General features: G+C 40.6%; 1 protein-coding gene across 6 annotated transcripts in view; it reads right to left on the reverse strand.

The window, feature by feature from the left end:
• RALGPS2 (Ral GEF with PH domain and SH3 binding motif 2) overlaps positions 1-22658 on the reverse strand; it is a 619002-nt gene that overhangs the window by 553281 nt on the left and 43063 nt on the right. For 4 of the 6 annotated variants that reach the window (XM_053693289.1, XM_053693287.1, XM_053693288.1 and 1 more), the window contains exon 2: positions 7412-7530. The exons of the other annotated variants lie outside the window; for them this stretch is intronic. The gene's annotated coding sequence lies outside the window, so the exon portion shown is untranslated. The remainder of the gene's footprint in view (positions 1-7411; positions 7531-22658) is intronic. 6 annotated transcript variants of the gene reach the window in all.

Below are 22658 nucleotides of genomic sequence, written 5' to 3' on the forward strand. Positions count from 1 at the left end.
GCTTTATCTGAATAATGAAAGTTTAAATTTAACTTTATTGTCCCCTTTAAATAACGCAGGGCTGCAACTACTAATTTGTAGAGAATTTTACATTCTGGCTGCCAAAGAGTTAAAACAGTATTTGCGTCACCTGTACCATTTTAACTAAGACTGCAAATCACTGTAAACACTGGTGTGTGATGCTTATCACTTTGCTTTATTATATATAAAAAAAAAAAATTATGCTTACCTGTAAAATTTCTCTCTTGTGGTGTATCCAGTCCACGGGTTCATCCATTACTTGTGGGATATTCTCCTTCCCAACAGGAAGTTGCAAGAGGACACCCACAGCAGAGCTGTCTATATAGCTCCTCCCCTAACCCCCAACTCCAGTCATTCGACCGAAGACAAGTAAGAAAAAGGAGAAACTATAGGGTGCAGTGGTGACTGTAGTTTTAAAAATAAAAACACCTGCCTTAAAGTGACAGGGCGGGCCGTGGACTGGATACACCACAAGAGAAAGAAATTTATCAGGTAAGCATACATTTTGTTTTCTCTTGTAGGGTGTATCCAGTCCACGGGTTCATCCATTACTTGTGGGATACCAATACCAAAACTTTAGGACACGGATGAAGGGAGGGAAAAGGCAGGAACTTAAACGGAAGGCACCACTGCCTGCAAGACCTGTCTCCCAAAAATAGCATCAGAGGAAGCAAAAGTATAAAATTTGTAGAATTCAGAAAAAGTATGAAGCAAAGACCAAGTCACCGCCTTACAAATCTGTTCAACAGAGGCCTCATATTTAAAAGCCCAGGTGGAAGCTACCGCTCTAGTAGAATAAGCGGTAATTCTTTCAGGAGGCTGCTGGCCAGCAGTCTCATAAGCTAACCGGATTATGCTTCTCAGCCAAAAAGAAAGAAGTTGCCAAAGCCTTTTGGCCTCTCCTCCTCCCAGAGTAGACAACAAACAATGCAGATGTTTGACGAAAATCCTTAGTAGCTTGTAAATAAAACTTTAAAGCACGAACCACGTCAAGATTGTGTAACAGACGTTCCTTCCTTGAAGAAGGATTAAGACACAATGACGGAACAACAATTTCCTGATTGATATTCTTATTAGATACTTCCTTAGGAAGAAACCCAGGTTTGGTACGCAAAACTACCTTATCTGCATGGAAGATCAGATAAGGGGAATCGCACTGTAAGGCAGATAGCTCAGAAACTCTTTGAGCCGAAGAGATAGCTACTAAGAACAGAACTTTCCAAGATAAATGCTTGATATCTATGGAATGCAAAGGTTCAAACGGAACCCCTTGAAGAACTTTAAGAACTAAATTTAAACTCCATGGCGGAGCAACAGGTTTAAACACAGGCTTGATTCTAACTAAAGCCAGACAAAACGCCTGAACGTCTGGAACCTCAGCCAGACGTTTTTGCAAAAGAATAGACAGAGCAGAGATCTGACCCTTTAAGGAACTAGCTGATAATCCCTTTTCCAATCCTTCTTGGAGAAAAGATAAAATCCTAGGAATCCTGACCTTACTCCACGAGTAACCCTTGGATTCACACCAATGAAGATATTTACACCATATCTTATGATAGATTTTCCTGGTGACAGGCTTTCGAGCCTGAATCAAGGTATCAATGACCGACTCGGAGAAACCACATTTTGATAAAATCAAGCGTTCAATCTCCAAGCAGTCAGACGCAGAGAAATTAGATTTGGATGTTTGAATGGACCTTGGAATAGAAGGTCCTGCCTCAGCGGCAGAGTCCATGGTGGAAAGGATGACATGTCCACCAGATCTGCATACCAAGTCCTGCATGGCCACGCAGGTGCTATCAAAATCACTGAAGCTCTCTCCTGCTTGATCTTGGCAATCAGACGAGGGAGGAGAGGAAATGGTGGAAACACATAAGCCAGGCTGAAGGACCAGGGCACTGCTAGAGCATCTATCAGTGCTGCCTGGGGATCCCTTGACCTGGACCCGTAACATGGAAGCTTGGCATTCTGACGAGACGCCATCAGATCAAGTTCTGGTTTGCCCCATAGTTGAATCAGCTGGGCAAATACCTCCGGATGGAGTTCCCATTCCCACGGATGAAAAGTCTGCCGACTTAGAAAATCCGCCTCCCAGTTCTCTACTCCTGGGATATGGATAGCTGAAAGATGGCAAGAGTGAGCCTCTGCCCATAGAATTATCTTGGAAACCTCCATCATTGCCAGGGGACTCCTTGTTCCCCCCTGATGGTTGATATAGGCTACAGTCGTGATGTTGTCCGACTGAAATCTGATGAACCTGACCGCAGCCAGTTGAGGGCATGCCTGAAGAGCATTGAATATTGCTCTCAATTCCAGAATGTTTATTGGGAGGAGGGCTTCCTCCTGAGTCCACGAACCCTGAGCTTTCAGGGAGTTCCAGACCGCACCCCAGCCCAGAAAGCTGGCATCTGTTGTCACTATAGTCCACTCTGGCTTGCGGAAGCTCATTCCCCTGGACAGATGGACCCGAGATAACCACCAGAGAAGAGAATCCCTGGTCTCCTGATCCAGATTTAGCAGAGGAGACAAATCTGTGTAGTCCCCATTCCACTGATTGAGCATGCAAAGTTGCAGTGGTCTGAGATATAGGCGGGCAAACTGAAGTATGTCCATTGCCGCTACCATTAGGCCAATTAATTCCATACATTGAGCCACTGACGGCCGAGAAATGGAATGAAGAGCACGGCAAGAAGTTAGTAGCTTTGATATCCTGACCTCTGTCAGAACATTTTTCATTTCTACTGAATCTATCAGAGTCCCTAGGAAGGAAACTCTTGTGAGGGGGGAGAGAGAACTCTTTTCTACGTTCACCTTCCACCCGTGAGACCTCAAAGGCCAGAACAATGTCCGTATGGGACTTGGCGGTTTGAAGAGTCGCCGCCTGGATCAAGATGTCGTCTAGGTAAGGAGCCACTGCTATGCCCCGCGGCCTTAGGACCGCCAGTAGGGACCCCAGAACCTTTGTAAAGACTCTTGGCGCCGTGGCTAACCCGAAGGGAAGAGCCACAAACTGGTAATGCCTGTCTAGGAAGGCGAACCTGAGGAACTGATGATGCTCTCTGTGAATCGGAATGTTGAGATAAGCATCCTTTAAGTCCACGGTAGTCATATATTGACCCTCCTGGATCATAGGGAGGATGGTTTGGATTGTCTCCATCTTGAAGGATGGGACCCTGAGAAATTTGTTTAGGATCTTGAGATCCAAGATTGGTCTGAAAGTTCCCTCTTTTTTGGGAACTATAAACAGGTTTGAATAGAAACCCTGCCCCTGTTCCTCTCTTGGAACTGGGTGGATCACTCCCATAACCAGTAGGTCTTGAACACAACGTAAGAATGCCTCTCTCTTTATCTGGTTTACAGATAGTTGTGAGATGAAATCTCCCCTTTGGAGATGAACCTTTGAATTCCAGAAGATATCCCTGGGAAACAATCTCTAGTGCCCAGGGATCCTGGACGTCTCTTGCCCAAGCCTGGGCGAAGAGAGAAAGTCTGCCCCCGACTAGATCCGGTCCCGGATCGGGGGCTACCCCTTCATGCTGTCTAAGAGGCAGCAGCAGGCTTTTTGGCCTGCTTCCCTTTGTTCCAAGTCTGGTTAGGTCTCCAGACTGGTTTGGACTGGGGAAATTTCCCTCTTGTTTTGCATTAGAGGAAGCCGAAGCTGCGCCACCCTTGAAGTTTCGAAAGGAACGAAAATTATTCTGTTTGGTCCTTAATTTATTGGACCTATCCTGAGGAAGGGCGTGACCTTTTCCTCCGGTAATTTCAGAGATGATCTCCTTCAGGCCAGGCCCGAATAGGGTCTGTCCTTTGAAGGGGATGTTAAGAAGCTTAGACTTTGAAGTAACGTCTGCTGACCAGGACTTGAGCCATATCGCCCTACGCGCCAGAATGGCAAAACCTGAATTCTTAGCCGTTAGCTTGGTTAAATGAAAAACGGCGTCAGAAATAAAGGAATTAGCTAACTTAAGAGCTTTAATCCTGTCTAAAATATCATCTAACGGGGTCTCCATCTGTAGAGCCTCCTCAAGAGACTCAAACCAAAAAGCCGCTGCAGCAGTAACTGGAGCAAGGCATGCAAGAGGCTGGAGAATAAAACCTTGATGAATAAAAAAGATTTTAAGGAGACCCTCCAATTTTTTATCCATAGGATCTAGGAAAGCACAACTGTCCTCGACAGGGATAGTTGTACGCTTAGCTAGGGTAGAAACAGCTCCCTCCACCTTAGGGACCATCTGCCACTAGTCCCGTATGGCGACATCTATGGGAAACATCTTTTTAAAAGCAGGAGGGGGAGAGAACGGCACACCTGGTCTATCCCATTCCTTAGTAATAATTTCCGAAAACCTCTTAGGGACTGGAAAAACATCAGTGTAAACAGGCACTGCAAAGTATTTGTCCATTTTACACAATTTCTCTGGAACCACAATGGGGTCAAAGTCATCCAGAGTCGCTAAAACCTCCCTGAGCAATAAGCGGAGGTGTTCGAGCTTAAATTTAAATGCTGTCATTTCAGAATCAGACTGAAGTAAAGCCTTCCCTGAATCTGAAATGTCACCCTCAGATAGAAACTCCCTTGCACCGGCTTCGGAGCCTAGTGAGGGTATATCGGACACAGCTATTAAAGCGTCTGAAAGCTCTGTATTTGTTCTAGCCCCAGAGCTGTCTCGCTTTCCTTGTAACCCTGGCAGTTTGGACAATACCTCTGAGGGTAGAATTCATAACTGCCGCCATGTCCTGTAAGGTAAAAGAATTAGACGCGCTAGATGAACTTGGCGTCACTTGGGTGGGAGTTATAGGTTCTGACACATGGGGAGAGCTAGATGGCATAACCTCCCTTTTTTTCAGTCTGAGAATTCTCTGGTGATAAATCTTTAAAAGCCATAATATGGTCTTTATAGTTTATAGATACTTCAGTACATTTGGTACACATTCTAAGAGGGGGTTCCACAATGGCTTCTAAACATATTGAACAAGGAGTTTCCCTTTATGTCACACATGTTTAACAGACTAGTAATGACACCAGCAAGCTTGGAAAACACGTTAATAAATGTGAAACAGCAATTAAACAAAAACGGTACTGTGCCTTTAAAAGAAAAAAACTAACACTTAAACTGCAAAACAGTGTTAAAATGTAATAAAGACTTCGAAAATTTTACAGTGTGAGTAAGGGACTAAAGCAACATTGCACCCACTTGAAAATGGATGATTAACCCCTTAGCCCCCAAACCGGATTTAAAAAACATCAACCACCGGTAAAAGACAGTTAAAGGGACACTGTACCCAAATTTTTTTCTTTCATGATTCAGATTGAGCATGACATTTTAAGCAACTTTCTAATTTACTCCTATTATCAATTTTTCTTCATTCTCTTGGTATCTTTATTTGAAATGCAAGAATGTAAGTTTAGATGCCGGCCCATTTTTGTTGAACAACCTGGGTTGTCCTTGCCGATTGGTGGATAAATTTATTCACCAATAAAAAAGTTGCTGTCCAGAGTACTGAACCCAAAACAAGCTTAGATGCCTTCTTTTTCAAATAAAGATAGCAAGAGAATGAAGAAAAATTGATAATACGAGTAAGTTAGAAAGTTGCTTAAAATTGCATGCTCTTTCTGAATTACAAAAGAACATTTTTGGGTACAGTGTCCCTTTAAGCACCTTGCCACAGCTCTGATGTGGCTCCTAGCTGCCCTCAAATACGATTAGTGAAGAAATAAGCCCTCTATAGTGGTCCTCAGATGCAAGAGGACTCCTCTAGGGAAGCTGGATGTCTCAGTCTGAAAGAAACTGCGCAATTAAAGCGCGAAAATAGGCCCCTCCCACCCTGTACTCGATGTCAGAGGGGCCTTAAGGAAATACTCCTAGGAGTATCTGACTATGCCATGTGGAAAACTAGGCCCCAAATAAAGACTTATCACCCTCAGAGAAAAAAACGGCCGATTTATGAAACATGTAAACGTTTTGTCACTAATTAATATCAGTATTAACAAGAGTATTACCCCACTTTGTAAGCATGATCCCAGTCGTTGCAAAATCACTGCATCTAGCTTACCTCAATATACACAAGGTTCTGTCAGCATTTTCTAGAACTTATCCTTTCTCTAGAAATAAAAGTACTGAACATACCTCAAAGCAGGTAATCTGCAGACCGTTCCCCCAACTGAAGTTATCCCATACTCTTCAGTTATGTGTGAGAACAGCAATGGACCTTAGTTACAAACCATTAAGATCATCAACCTCCAGGCAGAACTCTTCTTCTAATTTCTGCCTGAGAGTAAAACAGTACAACGCCGGCACCGTTTAAAAATAAACTCTTGATTGAAGGCAAAACTACACTAAATCACCCCATATCTCTTTATACTTCCTATCTTGTTGAGAGTTGCAAAGAGAATGACTGGAGGTGGGGGTTAGGGGAGGAGCTATATAGACAGCTCTGCTGTGGGTGTCCTCTTTGCAACTTACTGTTGGGAAGGAGAATATCCCACAAGTAATGGATGAACCCGTGGACTGGATACACCTTACAAGAGAAATGTTTATATATATATATATTTCTCTAAACTGTATTTTTAGTTATAACTTTGCCTTGATGTTTTCTCAACAAATAAACACTAAACGTGAACCTGTAGCGCCTAATTATAAAAAAAGTTTTTAATACAATATCAATAAAAGCAAATATTTTTTAAAAAGTATAATGAACTGTAAAAGTGACTTCCTCAGTGTGTTTCCAACAACGTATGAATTATACCAGCTGCAGAGTTTAAAATGTATAGGAAATTGCACGTTTAGGTTTGTTTTTAATATGAAATAGCCATTTCTGCTTATTAAAACCATAACCCAACCAAGTGGTCTAAGCTTGTAAGGAGAGTAAGGAGAGTAGGTCTTACTTTAGAGAGAACAATGGCAAATGAACATGCTAGTACCTCTCTCTCCCCCGTTCTTGTTTTCTTATCTTTTCTATAACCAGTACAAAAAGTGGCATTATAGGTAGGGCTAAATAAGGCAAAATAAAGGTAAATTAGATATTTGTAAACTATTTAATACACTCTAGCAGGTAAAATGGTTAATTGGGAACATCTTAAAAAGGGTGAAAAAAATTAAAGTACACAAAAAAAATCCAACCACATTTGTGTATTTCTACAAACTGGTCATATACACAAAAAGACAATGATGGTTTTTATTAATGTTACAGATTCTGGCTTTAAATAATTGTGCGTCTATAAACGGCACCAGCTAGCCCTGCATAAACTATTTCCACGTCCCGACTACTCACTTTAAAACTACAGAACACAAAACAAACAAGTCTGCAATCTACATGAGATAGCTGTTCAGCCAAAAAGACAGTCCACTTACAATGATATCATTCCCCATTAAGAATATTCTTACCCCCTTACCCCATTGTACATTGAAATGTCCTTTGTCCTGCTGAAAAGGTAATTATCAGACCAGCAAGCAATCTATCTTCCCCAGCAAGGCCTGTGGGTATAGATGGCAAACCCAATGCTCTTGGCAGCTAAAAAAAAAAAAAAAAACTGATATTTTTAGGATATATTATCTCTGTTAGGAAACCCAACAACCGAGCTGTATGAGACAGTGACACATAATTTGAGTTCTGTTCTCCAGATAACACTATGGATCATCAAAAACACATATTGCGCTATTTTCTTACTATGCGTTTAATATACATATATATATATATATATACATATATATACATACATATACATATATATATATATATATATATATATACACATACACACACACATACACACACACACACATATATACATACACACCTAAATTTGTTTTGTCACATTAAAAATATATATCTCTAAAATGTTATTAGGAGACAAAAGTGCAAAAATTAAATGCTCTAAAATGTTACAGATTCTTGTTAAACAGATAACTATGCAAGTAACTGTGCAGTAACTCCTAGAAAAGGGGTTAAACACATAGTTGAATTCAGCTTTAGAGCAGCAATGCACTACTAGCACCGAACTGAACACACCTGGTGAGCCAATAACAAGACATATGTGCAGCCACTAATCAGCAGCTATCTCCCAGTAGTGCATTGCTATTCCTAAAACCCCTACCTAGGTATACTTTTCAATAAAAGGATACCAAGAGAACGGAATACAGTTGATAATAGAACTAAATTGAAAGGTCTCTTAAAATTGAACTGACTCTGAATCATTAAAAGTATAATATATAAAACGTTGTTTCCCCCCCAATCCAAGACTTATACCGTTGAAAAGGTTAGCAGCATGCCCCCATTTCACTATACTGTCCATTGTAATTTTTCAATAAAGTTGTGCGGTGACATCATCACGTCACCGAGCAAAACGTTAAGCCCCGGCGATGCCTATCACTATTCAGGCCTGATAGCCGGGGTGGGAGTTGATGGGAGCCCCCAGATTGCCCTCAAGGTGGGTGAGTGCTAGCGACGGCTCTGAGCCGTCAGCACCTGACTGGGAAAATTTGCGACGGCTCAGTACCGTCAGCACACAAAGGGTTAATGTAGGTCATGAAACCCAAACTTTCTTTCATGATTCAGATGGAGCATGCAGTTTTAAACAACTTTCCAATTTACTTCTGTCCTCTAATTTGCTTCGTTCTGCTGCTATTATAGAATACATAGGTAGGCTCAGGTGCAGCAAAGCACTACTGGGAGCTAGCTGCTTATTGGCGGGTGCCTCTTGTGATTAGCTCACCTGATGTGCTCAGCTTGCTTCCAGTAGTGCAATGCTGCTCCAACATAGGATATAAAGAGAAAGAAGCAAAGTCAATTGGAAAGCTGATTAAAAATCTATGCTCTGAATTATTAAAGAAAACTTTAAAGTTTCGTGTCCCTTTAAATAACACTACAAAATAATCAAAATCATTATGAGATTTATACATTAGAAAGTTATTTCTCAAAAGTACAATAAATCAATCATCTTGTAATACCCAATGACATCTGCAGTACAAAAGGTAACAGTAAAAAACTGTTTCAAGAGGAAGAATGAATTGTGAAATAAAAACTAATGAAAAGAGAATGAAAATATAGTATTTTTTTCTGTGAATTTCCCAGATATGAAAATTCATGCAAACTACAAAGTATTATTTAAAGCTGCCAGGTCTGTAATAGGGAAGAACAAAAAAAAATGTACAAATTAGACAATGCAAATTAATATTAAAAACTGTTCAGAACATTTAGAAACTGCCATTGTGCAAACCTGCAGTCTACATAAAAAGCTTATAAAAAAGCTCAAAACTTGTGATAGGCTTAAAGGGACAGTCAACACAAAAAGTTATAGTTTAAAAAGATAGATAACTCCTTTACTACCCATTCCTCAGCTTTGCACAAGCAACATTGTTATATTATTATACTTTATAACATTTAAACCTCTAAATCTCTGCCTGTTTCTAAGCCACTACAGACCGCCTCTTATCACATGCTTTTTTATTTGCTTTTCATAACAGGGGACTGTTAGTACATGTGAGTCATATAAATAACATTGTGCTCATGCCATGGGTTGTGGATGACACTGCACCTAATTAGCCAACATGCAAGTCAATAGATAATAGTGATGTGATCAGGAGAATGTCAGAGGAGGTTTAGATACAAGGTAATCAGAGAGGTAAAATGTATATAAATATAATAGTGTTGGCTGCGCAAAGCTGGGGAATGGGTAAAGGGATTATCTATCTTTTTAAACAATATAAATTTTGGAGTTGACGGTCCCGTTAAACTATTGCACTGCTACAAAATTGGTTCTCGCTTAATCTGTTTCCATTGCCTTCTAATATCAGCCGCAGTGTATAAAATATATGGGTAATACAGAAATAACCTGAATAATTGGGAGATGGGTTACACGGTTCCCCTATTTAATTGACTCCGTAAAGGCAAACTCAAAAACAGGTCAGACCTTACAGACATCCTAGGTGGAGTTTTTGTTAGGTGGCTAAAATATAACCAAGTTCACCATTTTCTCCATACCCACCCTCTCAAACAGTCACTTACAAGAAATCTCACACCCTTCGAACAGACATGCGCTATGACAAGTTCAGCACATCACACCTTATCGTGGGCTAAGAGACTCCTACTTAATGCACAGAGCTCGAAACTTCCTGATTATATAGATCGCTGGCATAGGGAATTAAATAAGACTATCACAGAAGCAGAGTGGGTTAAAAATTTTAATAACACAAGAAAATCTTCATCCTCCGCTAGATTTTTAGAGACAAATAACAAACTACTAGGTGGTACTTGACACCTACCAGACTTAAATGCATTTTCCCTGCCTCGTCGGACCTTTGTTGGAGGGGTTGTGGGGAAAGGGGGATGACGACACACATATGGTGGCATTGTCCTAAATTGTCACCTTTTTGGGAGGGCATACAGAATATCCTACAAGTCATTATGGGGCGGGGGGATTCCTATCAGCTAGACCTGACAACGGCCCTACTGAACCTGTTACCTAAATGTAAATTAAGAACACGACTAATTCAGTTGGCATTGAATTCTGCTAGATCCTTAGTCGCTAGGCTCTGGAAATCTCAAATCTGCCCGGCCCTAAAGGACTGGCACTCTCACATGACATATACCTTGAGAAAGGAAGAATACGGTTTGTTTAAATCGAATAGGTTAGGATTCTTCCATGATTTAAAATTCATCTGGGATGAAATCCTAAATGATCTGAGGATAGAAGAGGGAGCTTTACACAAGTTACAGGAGTGACCTAGGAGGAATGACAGGTCTAGTGTTACCTTAGAGGGGTATGGCTGACGTGGTCCCACCCCTGCCTGATACTCTAATAATGATGACCTCTTTAGCTTAACTCTCCTCTGAAAAGTTGATAGTAAAATACAAAGTCGAGGGATACCACTATTTGTGTAGAATATATACAAAGTGATCTTAAATTAAGAAATTTCGGCACAGTTTTGTTGTTGTTTGAGTTATGTTTTGTACATTGGTGTTATTGTCAATCACCATGCATTTATATGGAGTGGGGCTACCGTTTTCAAATGGACTTATCACGGACAGTCTAGCTCTACTATTTCATTTTACTATACAGGAGTACGTTCTCCTTTCTTTTGGAGACTGATGGATTCTCCCTCTTTTGTTTCAGTTTAAACTTTTGTATTAACAATAACATCCTTTTGTACCATGCTGCTAAATAATAATAAAAATGAATAAAAAATAAATAAATATATGGGTAATTGCCTGTTTGGGTTTATTTTTGCGTATGAAATAACAGTTTTTGCTCTTTAAAACCACGACCCATTACAATGGACATAGCTTGCATAGAGAGCAGATCCTTATCCTATCATTCTCCCTATACACAAAGGTCGCATTATGTTAGCTGTGTCTGTAAACACAAGTCTATACTTACAAAGAACAATTGTTTACTAACATTTTAACACATCTCTCCCACCCCAAAATGTGAGTGTAATTTCTTTTGATGGTTCTTCTTTTCGTACCTAGTATATATAACATTTTCAATAGGCAAAAACAGCTATTTCAAATGACAAAATAAAGATAAATTCACTATCTGTAAACAATTGAACACCCTCCAGCATGTAAAATAGATCATTGGGAGAACATTAAAGGGGAGAAAATGTTACAGTACACTGTTCCTTTAATGGTCATCACCAGCAGACGTGAACTTACTTGTTTTATATGTCTGAGTCTGTAAGATACTTATACCATTTAATCCCCATCAGTGCCAAGGGTTTGATGCTTTTTGTTTTTTTCTAGCACTGAAGGCCTGACAGGTTTTATATTAAAGGACCAGTAAATACAGTAGATTTGCATAATCAACAAATGCATGATACAAAGACAATGCAACAGCACGGAGTCTGATCTTCAAATGAGTAATAGATTTTTTTTTTCTGACAAATTGCAAAGTTATGTCTATTTCCACTCTTCCTGTATCACGTGACAGACATTAGCCAATCACAAATGCATATATGTATTAAAAAAAACAGCAAACAACTTACTTGTTGTCTTCCAAAACGAGCACTTTTGTAAACCAGCTCATGTTACTCTAGAAGTTTTGGCATCAGGCTAGATCACTGGTTTTTAAACTTGTCTTCAGACCTCCCTAACAGGCAACATTTTGAGGATATCTGAACTGGAGCACAGGTGAAATAATCAGAAACATGGTTATTTTACCTGCTCTCATCTAAGGTAATCCTGAAAATCTGGCCTGTTGGGGAGGCTTGAGGACAGGTTTGAAAACCAGAGGGCAAGAAAACGTTCCTGTAAAGACCACAGCCTCCTTGCAGGGCTGTGACAGGAAGCAAAGGACACTTCACAAACAAAGTTAAAAAAAAATTATAAAAAGGGTAAAATCCTTTTAAAATGATGAATGATACACATTGCAATGATTCAGTGTTAGGGTTAACCCCAACAACCCAATGCTTAGTGTTTTTTTAATTAAACAACGAAACAGACTGTCATATCCCTTTAAAGGGGTATTATAGTGATAAAACTACAAGCTCTAATTCGTTACAGTATGTAATTGTATCATGAAAGACAATTATGCAACTATTAAATTAGCAGCAGTTTCTGCTCTGGACCAGCAGTGCTCTGTGGGTCTTAATAGGTACTTTGACCCCTGCAAAGGGTAAACACTTCAAGTCTTGCTTTGGAGATGAAAGCTAAAAACAGCCGGCGATTGGCAGGTCATGCAACTACCGGTGTTTCACAGCTATTTCCTGCTCAGGACCAGCAGTTCTCTGTAGCTCCCTAGCTGAACTTTATGTATATGTACAAAAATGACACTAACAAATTAGCACATGTAAATTCTCTTCTACAATAGTCCTTCTATAAAACATTTTGTGGGGGGCGTGTCTTGACCGCAGCCATGTTCAGAAGTGCCTCTTAGTAGCTCCGATATTATCTTGAAAATTTGGACATTTATTCTTAACTTTCAGGATTATACCTCCGATATATTTGTTATATCTCTTCCGGAGAAGAGGTGTGCTATCTAAGGATCCTACTTTTAATACATTTCTGTACCGCAGATGATCCTACTCAACTGAGACCTCTGACTGCGGCCCAACTCACGATTTTACCATCTCTCCCCCCAGGCCTCATACTAAGCCGGATAGAACAGTTGCATCAGATTACAGAGAGGTTTATCTGCTGAGAAGGAGTGAAAATCATTCTCCACTATTTCTTACAAACAGACGAGACTACGCTTCCCCACGATGGAACCCGCAATAACAGACTTACTGCAATTACTCTCACGCAAGTTAGATGGACATCACATCTCCCTCATGGCAGCTTTGAAAGTAGAGAGCCCTGACAATGGTGATGCCGTGAGTCTCAGCATTGACTCCAACTTAAGCACCATACAGAACGAGATATTGGAAATTTGCAACAGGGATTGCCTTCTGTTCCCAGATAGAGATGACCATTTAACTACTCTTCCCGGAGATGCTGCGGGGATTACAGCTTGCTCCTCATTGCCAGATGCCATGTTTCCTACACGCCTACGTCCTGATATTTTACCCGGCGATACTAAGCCAAGACCGGACCCGCTGGAGATGCGGCCGGTCGATAGGGGGTTTCGGTTAGGCGTTACCCTGCAGCACTTTATCATCTATCTGCCCTACACCACTGTGAACTTACCAACGAATAGGGCTCCAAAGTGCCCAGATGATTCTATGTCAGCTGTCGAACTATACCAGCGGAACTTTCCATACATTGAAGGTGGACTTTTCTCGGTTTGCTACCCACATGCCTGCTTTCACAAACCATTGGGCATAGGATGAAACAGAATAGCTACTTATGGCGACTAGGACTCTTACCTACAACCAGGGAACTAATCCTAAATTTCTCATTATTCACACATTTACCTTCTTACAGTTTCATAGATGTTGGTGATATTTATGTTATTTATGTAGTTTCTTTGAGATGTCTCATGTTTTTTAGTATCCAGTTATACAGTGGGAATGCTATTACCTTAATGTAGGTTAAATTAAAAGGTCCACTATGTCAGACATCCCATTTAGACCAATACCGTTTCACTAGAGCTATTACATAGCTCCATAACCAATATCACGCTCTGACCTGAACATAATGTGTGAAATGTTATGTGCTTACACCACGGACTGCTTATGGAGCAGTTTCCCTGTTGTTTAATAATATGGGTTCAGTCAGGGCAGAACACACAGATAATAAGCCTACTGGGACATATATATTGTAGAGTTCTGTCTTATTTGTTCATATTAGTCATTTATTCTCTACCCTCAAATCATACAATTTCTTATCCACAAGTTTCTAGCATTTTCCATCCCTTCTTTTTTTAATTATTATTCCCATATGTAGCGTCTTGCAGCCTTACGTGCTCAGATTGATTTATTTTATGGTCTCATCTATAAAAGCTACATATCACTATGGATCAGCAAGGGTTGTGGGATCTACCCAGTTACTTGTTATATTATACAGAAAGAGAAGATATTATAGTATACTATGATTAGCCATCCCTATTTATTTAGCTTTCTAGCTCTCATTATGTACAAAGTGTTTTTTTCTTTTCCTATCCTATACAGCTAAGCATTATCTACAGTCCACATATAACATATCATACCTCTTATGCCTTTTAGGTTAAACATGGAGGAACTACCCCCATTATTTTACAATTCGTAATAATATGTCCCCCCCTTTATTCTATCCTGCATAGCTTTGTACAGACTACAGATCCCATCAGATGCCATATACCTAATTAAATTCACTCCTGCTCCCTACATAGCCATCCACACTTACTTATTTTGGGCCCCTTTGTCTACTTGTGGTAGCTTTCACTCACATATATCTCTCTTTTAATAACTCCCTGATGCAACTCCTATCCCTCATAACATATCCTAAGAGGTTCGGTTTATATAATAAGAATATCCCCCCATCCCTTTCTGAGCGGCTCTGGTCCGCTGTACTCCCTTGCCTTACACCCTGCTCACTAGCTAAGCTCATCGTTTATACACCTTAAACCCTCTATTATGGAACCATGGATCAACTACCTTTCCTTAGCGGTAACACGCTAGGTTCCCACTAATCCATTCGAGCATGAGATCCCTTTCCTTTTTTTTTTCTTTTTGGTGTTTCCTCACTAATCTACACTATGCTTGAACTCTAGCTACCATATCCTACTTTATACTAAAAACTGAGGTCACTTTAACAGCAACTCAACACTATGTAACACATTATTCACGGTCCTGCTATTAAAACTTGTTTACAGCACGGAACCTTCATTCTACTATATACCAACATGATATCTATAACACCTAGGTTGTTAATTCATAATGTATGTTTGCAGAGATGTTACTCACTATTTTGCTCTATAACTCCACTGACCACTGGAATGTTGAGTTGTTGCTTATTTGTTTTATGTGTATTTTTCAAACCTCAATAAAAAATAAATTTAAAAAAAAAAAACATTTTGTGGCGGATCATATTTTGAGTTTAATGATCCTTTAATTCATTGGTTGAACAGACAAACTGCACAGATACATAGATGTATAAGAGAATGAAATGAACCGCATACATAAAGGATGATGACTAATCTCTCCACGGGTTGCCAGGTAGACAGAGACAAAACAACATTTCTCAATCGCAGTTGTGAAAACAGAAATACTTGTCATTTATGTACCACAAAGCAGCACATTTACTACCCAGACAACACGAGACACCTGGCAATGAATCCGTGACTTTTACCTTAAGAAAATAGTGTTTTATTTAGAATATGATTTCCTACCCTACGATTCTCTGTACTGTTTGCATACATGTGGCCTCTGGAAAAACTGGCAAAAGAGCACTATGTACACACAAGTGTGCCCAGGGCTAAAATGAAAGCATGAAATTCAGGCTCCTCTCTGTGATCAGCTGCCTTTAACACAGGGCTCTTTGATACTTGTCTTGGGAAAAAAGGAGGCGAGAGGTGAGAACTAAGTTGGTTAAATGATCTTATTTTGATGACATCTAGAAAACAGGAAAATTACAGAAATACTTATGACTAAGAGAACCCCTGCAAGTAAAACGGACTTTAACGGAACTTTACAAACACACTGAATTATACACATATCTAATAATTAGTCTCAGAGGGACATTAATATGGCATATAATGCTTAAAATTGCACAATGCTCTATTTTTTAGAACTCTACAAAAGGGTTAAATACATAGACAACTCTAGCCACAATACACTACTGGGAACACATTGGGAGAGCCTATGATACATGTGAATTTAGCCACCAATCAGCAGCTAGCTTCCAACAATGCATTACTGCTTCTGAGTATACCTAGGTATGCTTTTAAACAATGAAAACCAAGAGAAAGACATTTGATAACAAACTGAAAAGTCTCTTAAAGGGACAGTCTAGTGCAAAATAAACTTTCAGATAGGCATGTAATTTCAAAACAACTCTCCAATTTACTTTTATCACCTAAATAACATTGTGCTCAAACACGTGGAGTTACCTAGGAGCCAGCACTGATTGGCTAAAATGCAAGTCTGTCAAAAGAACTTAAATAAGGGGGCAGCCTGAAGAGGCTTAGATACAAGGTAATCACAGGGGAAAAAGTGTATTAATATAACTGTATTGGTTGTGCAAAACTGGGGAATGGGTAATAAAAGGATTATCTATCTTTTTAAACAAAAATTCTGGTGTAGACTGTCCCTTTAAAATTCCATGTTCTATTGTTAATATGAACATTGAATTTTGACTTATTTTTGGCAAAACTCTGTGCATTTTTAATGTCTTAATAATGATGAGTATCCCTTTAATACTAAACCTTGCACAATTACAGCTACATTGTCAATATTAATCTTTTAGTATTCAGATAGAGCGTATATTTAAGAAGAAGGAAAAAAAAAAACATAATTTATGCTTACCTGATAAATTCCTTTCTTCTGTAGTGTGATCAGTCCACGGGTCATCATTACTTGTGGGATATTATCTGCTCCCCTACAGGAAGTGCAAGAGGATTCACCCAGCAGAGTTGCTATATAGCTCCTCCCCTCTACGTCACCTCCAGTCATTCGACCAAGGACCAACGAGAAAGGAGAAGCCAAGGGTGTAGTGGTGACTGGAGTATAATTTAAAAAATATTTACCTGCCTTAAAAAACAGGGCGGGCCGTGGACTGATCACACTACAGAAGAAAGGAATTTATCAGGTAAGCATAAATTATGTTTTCTTCTGTTAAGTGTGATCAGTCCACGGGTCATCATTACTTGTGGGATACCAATACCAAAGCAAAAGTACACGGATGACGGGAGGGATAGGCAGGCTCTTTATACAGAAGGAACCACTGCCTGAAGAACCTTTCTCCCAAAAATAGCCTCCGAGGAAGCAAAAGTGTCAAATTTGTAAAATTTGGAAAAAGTATGAAGCGAAGACCAAGTTGCAGCCTTGCAAATCTGTTCAACAGAGGCCTCATTCTTAAAGGCCCAAGTGGAAGCCACAGCTCTAGTGGAATGAGCTGTAATTCTTTCAGGAGGCTGCTGTCCAGCAGTCTCATAAGCTAAACGAATTATGCTACGAAGCCAAAAAGAGAGAGAGGTAGCAGAAGCTTTTTGACCTCTCCTCTGACCAGAGTAAACGACAAACAGGGAAGACGTTTGTCGAAAATCTTTAGTTGCCTGTAAATAAAATTTAAGGGCACAAACTACATCCAGATTGTGCAAAAGACGTTCCTTCCTCGAAGAAGGATTTGGGCACAAGGATGGAACAACAATCTCCTGATTGATATTCCTGTTAGTGACTACCTTAGGTAAGAACCCAGGTTTAGTACGCAGAACTACCTTATCCGAGTGAAAAATCAAATAAGGAGAATCACAATGTAAGGCTGATAACTCAGAGACTCTTCGAGCCGAGGAAATAGCCATTAAAAATAGAACTTTCCAAGATAACAACTTTATAACAATGGAATGAAGGGGTTCAAACGGAACACCCTGTAAAACGTTAAGAACAAGGTTTAAACTCCATGGTGGAGCCACAGCTTTAAACACAGGTTTAATCCTGGCCAAAGCCTGACAAAAAGCCTGAATGTCTGGAACTTCTGACAGACGCTTGTGTAACAGAATAGACAGAGCTGAGATCTGTCCCTTTAAGGAACTAGCGGATAACCCCTTTTCTAAACCTTCTTGTAGAAAAGACAATATCCTAGGAATCCTAACCTTACTCCAAGAGTAACCTTTGGATTCGCACCAATATAGGTATTTACGCCATATTTTATGGTAAATCTTTCTGGTAACAGGCTTCCTAGCCTGTATTAAGGTATCAATAACTGACTCAGAAAAACCACGCTTTGATAAGATCAAGCGTTCAATTTCCAAGCAGTCAGCTTCAGAGAAGTTAGATTTTGATGTTTGAAAGGACCCTGAATCAGAAGGTCCTGTTTCAGAGGTAACGACCAAGGTGGACAGAATGACATGTCCACCAGATCTGTATACCAAGTCCTGCGTGGCCATGCAGGCGCTATTAGAATCACTGATGCTTTCTCCTGTTTGATTCTGGCAATCAATCGAGGAAGCATCGGGAAAGGTGGAAACACATAAGCCATCCTGAAGGTCCATGGTGCTGTCAAGGCATCTATCAGGACCGCTCCCGGATCCCTGGATCTGGACCCGTAGCGCGGAAGCTTGGCGTTCTGTCGAGACGCCATGAGATCTATCTCTGTTTTGCCCCAACGTCGAAGTATTTGGGCAAAGACCTCTGGATGAAGTTCCCACTCCCCCGGATGAAAAGTCTGACGACTTAAGAAATCCGCCTCCCAGTTCTCCACTCCCGGGATGTGGATTGCAGACAGGTGGCAAGAGTGAGACTCTGCCCAGCGAATTATCTTCGATACTTCCATCATTGCTAGGGAGCTTCTTGTCCCTCCCTGATGGTTGATATAAGCTACAGTCGTGATGTTGTCCGACTGGAACCTGATGAACCCCCGAGTTGTTAACTGGGGCCAAGCCAGAAGAGCATTGAGGACTGCTCTCAATTCCAGAATGTTTATTGGAAGAAGACTCTCCTCCTGATTCCATAGTCCCTGAGCCTTCAGAGAATTCCAGACAGCGCCCCAACCTAGTAGGCTGGCGTCTGTTGTTACAATTGACCAGTCTGGCCTGCTGAATGGCATTCCCCTGGACAGATGTGGACGATAAAGCCACCATAGAAGAGAATTTCTGGTCTCTTGATTCAGATTTAGAGTGGGGGACAAATCTGAGTAATCCCCATTCCACTGACTTAGCATGCACAGTTGCAGTGGTCTGAGATGTAGGCGTGCAAAAGGAACTATGTCCATTGCTGCTACCATTAGTCCGATTACCTCCATGCATTGAGCTACTGACGGGTGTTGAATAGAATGAAGGACACGGCATGCACTTTGAAGTTTTGTTAACCTGTCCTCTGTCAGGTAAATCTTCATTTCTACAGAATCTATCGGAGTCCCCAGGAAGGGAACTCTTGTGAGTGGAAAGAGAGAACTTTTCTCTTCGTTCACTTTCCATCCATGCGACCTTAGAAATGCCAGTACTATCTCTGTATGAGATTTGGCAGTTTGAAGGCTTGAAGCTTGTATCAGTATGTCGTCTAAGTACGGAGCTACTGAAATTCCTCGCGGTCTTAGTACCGCCAGAAGAGTGCCCAGAACCTTTGTGAAGATTCTTGGAGCCGTAGCCAATCCGAATGGAAGAGCTACAAACTGGTAATGCCTGTCTAAAAAGGCAAACCTTAGATACCGGTAATGGCTTTTGTGAATCGGTATGTGAAGGTAAGCATCCTTTAAATCCACTGTGGTCATGTACTGACCCTCTTGGATCATGGGCAAAATTGTTCGAATAGTTTCCATCTTGAACGATGGAACTCTTAGGAATTTGTTTAGGATCTTTAAATCCAAGATTGACCTGAAGGTTCCCTCTTTTTTGGGAACTACAAACAGATTTGAGTAAAACCCTTGTCCTTGTTCCAACCGCGGAACTGGATGGATCACTCCCATTAATAAAAGATCTTGTACGCAGCGTAGAAACGCTTCCTTCTTTGTTAGGTTTGTTGACAACCTTGACAGATGAAATCTCCCTCTTGGGGGAGAGGATTTGAAGTCCAGAAGGTATCCCTGAGATATGATCTCTAACGCCCAGGGATCCTGAACATCTCTTGCCCAAGCCTGGGCGAAGAGGGAAAGTCTGCCCCCCACTAGATCCGGTCCCGGATCGGGGGCCCTCAATTCATGCTGTCTTAGGGGCAGCAGCAGGTTTTCTGGCCTATTTGCCCCTGTTCCAGGACTGGTTAGGTTTCCAGCCTTGTCTGTAGCGAGCAACAGCTCCTTCCTGTTTTGGTGCAGAGGAAGTTGATGCTGCTCCTGCTTTGAAATTACGAAAGGAACGAAAATTGGACTGTCTAGCCTTGGCTTTGGCCTTGTCCTGAGGCAGGGCATGACCTTTACCTCCTGTAATGTCAGCAATAATCTCTTTCAAGCCGGGCCCGAATAAGGTCTGCCCTTTGAAAGGAATATTAAGCAATTTAGATTTAGACGTAACATCAGCTGACCAGGATTTCAGCCACAGAGCTCTGCGTGCCTGAATGGCGAATCCTGAATTTTTAGCCGCAAGTTTAGTTAAATGTACTACGGCATCTGAAATAAATGAATTAGCTAACTTAAGGAATTTAAGTTTGTGTGTGATGTCATCTAGTGTGGATGATTGAAGTGTCTCTTCCAGAGACTCAAACCAAAATGCTGCTGCAGCCGTGACAGTCGCAATACATGCAAGAGGTTGCAATATAAACCCTTGTTGAACAAACATTTTCTTAAGGTAACCCTCTAATTTTTTATCCATTGGATCTGAAAAAGCACAGCTATCCTCCACTGGGATAGTGGTACGCTTAGCTAAAGTAGAAACTGCTCCCTCCACCTTAGGGACCATTTGCCATAAGTCCCGTGTGGCGGCGTCTATTGGAAACATCTTTCTGAATATAGGAGGGGGTGAGAAAGGCACACCGGGTCTATCCCACTCCTTAGTAACAATGTCAGTAAGTCTCTTAGGTATAGGAAAAACGTCAGTACTCGTCGGTACCGCAAAATATTTATCCAACCTACACATTTTCTCTGGGATTGCAACTGTGTTACAATCATTCAGAGCCGCTAATACCTCCCCTAGTAACACACGGAGGTTCTCAAGCTTAAATTTAAAATTTGAAATGTCTGAGTCCAGTTTATTTGGATCAGAACCGTCACCCACAGAATGAAGCTCTCCGTCTTCACGTTCTGCAAACTGTGACGCAGTATCAGACATGGCCCTTGCATTATCAGCGCACTCTGTTCTCACCCCAGAGTGATCACGTTTACCTCTTAGTTCTGGTAGTTTAGCCAAAACTTCAGTCATAACAGTAGCCATATCTTGTAATGGCCGCCCAGATGTACTCGGCGCTACAATATCACGCACCTCCTGAGCGGGAGATGCAGGTACTGACACGTGAGGCGAGTTAGTCGGCATAACTCTCCCCTCGTTGTTTGGTGAAATATGTTCAATTTGTACAGATTGACTGTTTTTTAAAGTAGCATCAATACATTTAGTACATAAATTTCTATTGGGCTCCACTTTGGCATTAACACATATAGCACAGAGATATTCCTCTGAATCAGACATGTTTAACACACTAGCAAATAAACAGCAACTTGAAAATACTTTTCAAAGTAATTTACAAATAATATGAAAACGAACTGTGCCTTTAAGAAGCACAGAAAAAAATTATAACAGTTAAAATAATTAAGTTATAGCATCAATCTTTGTCAGAATATACAGTTTTAGCAAAGGATTGTTCCCCTCAGCAATTAAACAACACAACTTTAGCAAAGGTTTAATCCCATTAGCAAAGATAACAATTTCTGAAAGCAGGAAACAAATGACAGAATAAACGTTTTTATCTCAGTCAAACTATAATTCTCACAGCTCTGCTGTGCTGACTGAAATATTTGATGCATAGTAAAAGCGCCCCTCCCCCACACACACAGCAGTGAGGGAGAACAGAAACTGACAGAAAAAAACAGATTTAAGCAACTGCCAAGTGGAAAAATAGTGCCCAAACATTTATTCACTCAGTACCTCAGTAAATGAAAACGATTTTACATTCCAGCAAAAACGTTAAACATAATCTCTAGTTATTAAACAGCTTTATGTCTTTCTTACAGTGTAATTCTAGTGAATTACCATTCTCCCAGAATACTGAAGTGTAAAGTATACATACATGACATTATATCGGTATGGCAGGATTTTCTCATCAATTCCATTGTCAGAAAATAAAAACTGCTACATACCTCTATGCAGATTCATCTGCCCGCTGTCCCCTTATCTGAAGTTTACCTCACTCCTCAGATGGCCGAGAACAGCAATATGATCTTAACTACTCCGGCTAAAATCATAGCAAAACTCTGGTAGATTCTTCCTCAAACTCTGCCAGAGAGGTAATAACACACTCCGGTGTTATTTTAAAATAACAAACTTTTGATTGAAGATATAAAACTAAGTATAATCACCATAGTCCTCTCACACGACCTATCTAGTTGCTGGGTGCAAGAGAATGACTGGAGGTGACGTAGAGGGGAGGAGCTATATAGCAACTCTGCTGGGTGAATCCTCTTGCACTTCCTGTAGGGGAGCAGAT

Source organism: Bombina bombina, chromosome 10 (genome assembly GCF_027579735.1).
Source record: "Bombina bombina isolate aBomBom1 chromosome 10, aBomBom1.pri, whole genome shotgun sequence".
NCBI lineage: Eukaryota > Metazoa > Chordata > Amphibia > Anura > Bombinatoridae > Bombina > Bombina bombina.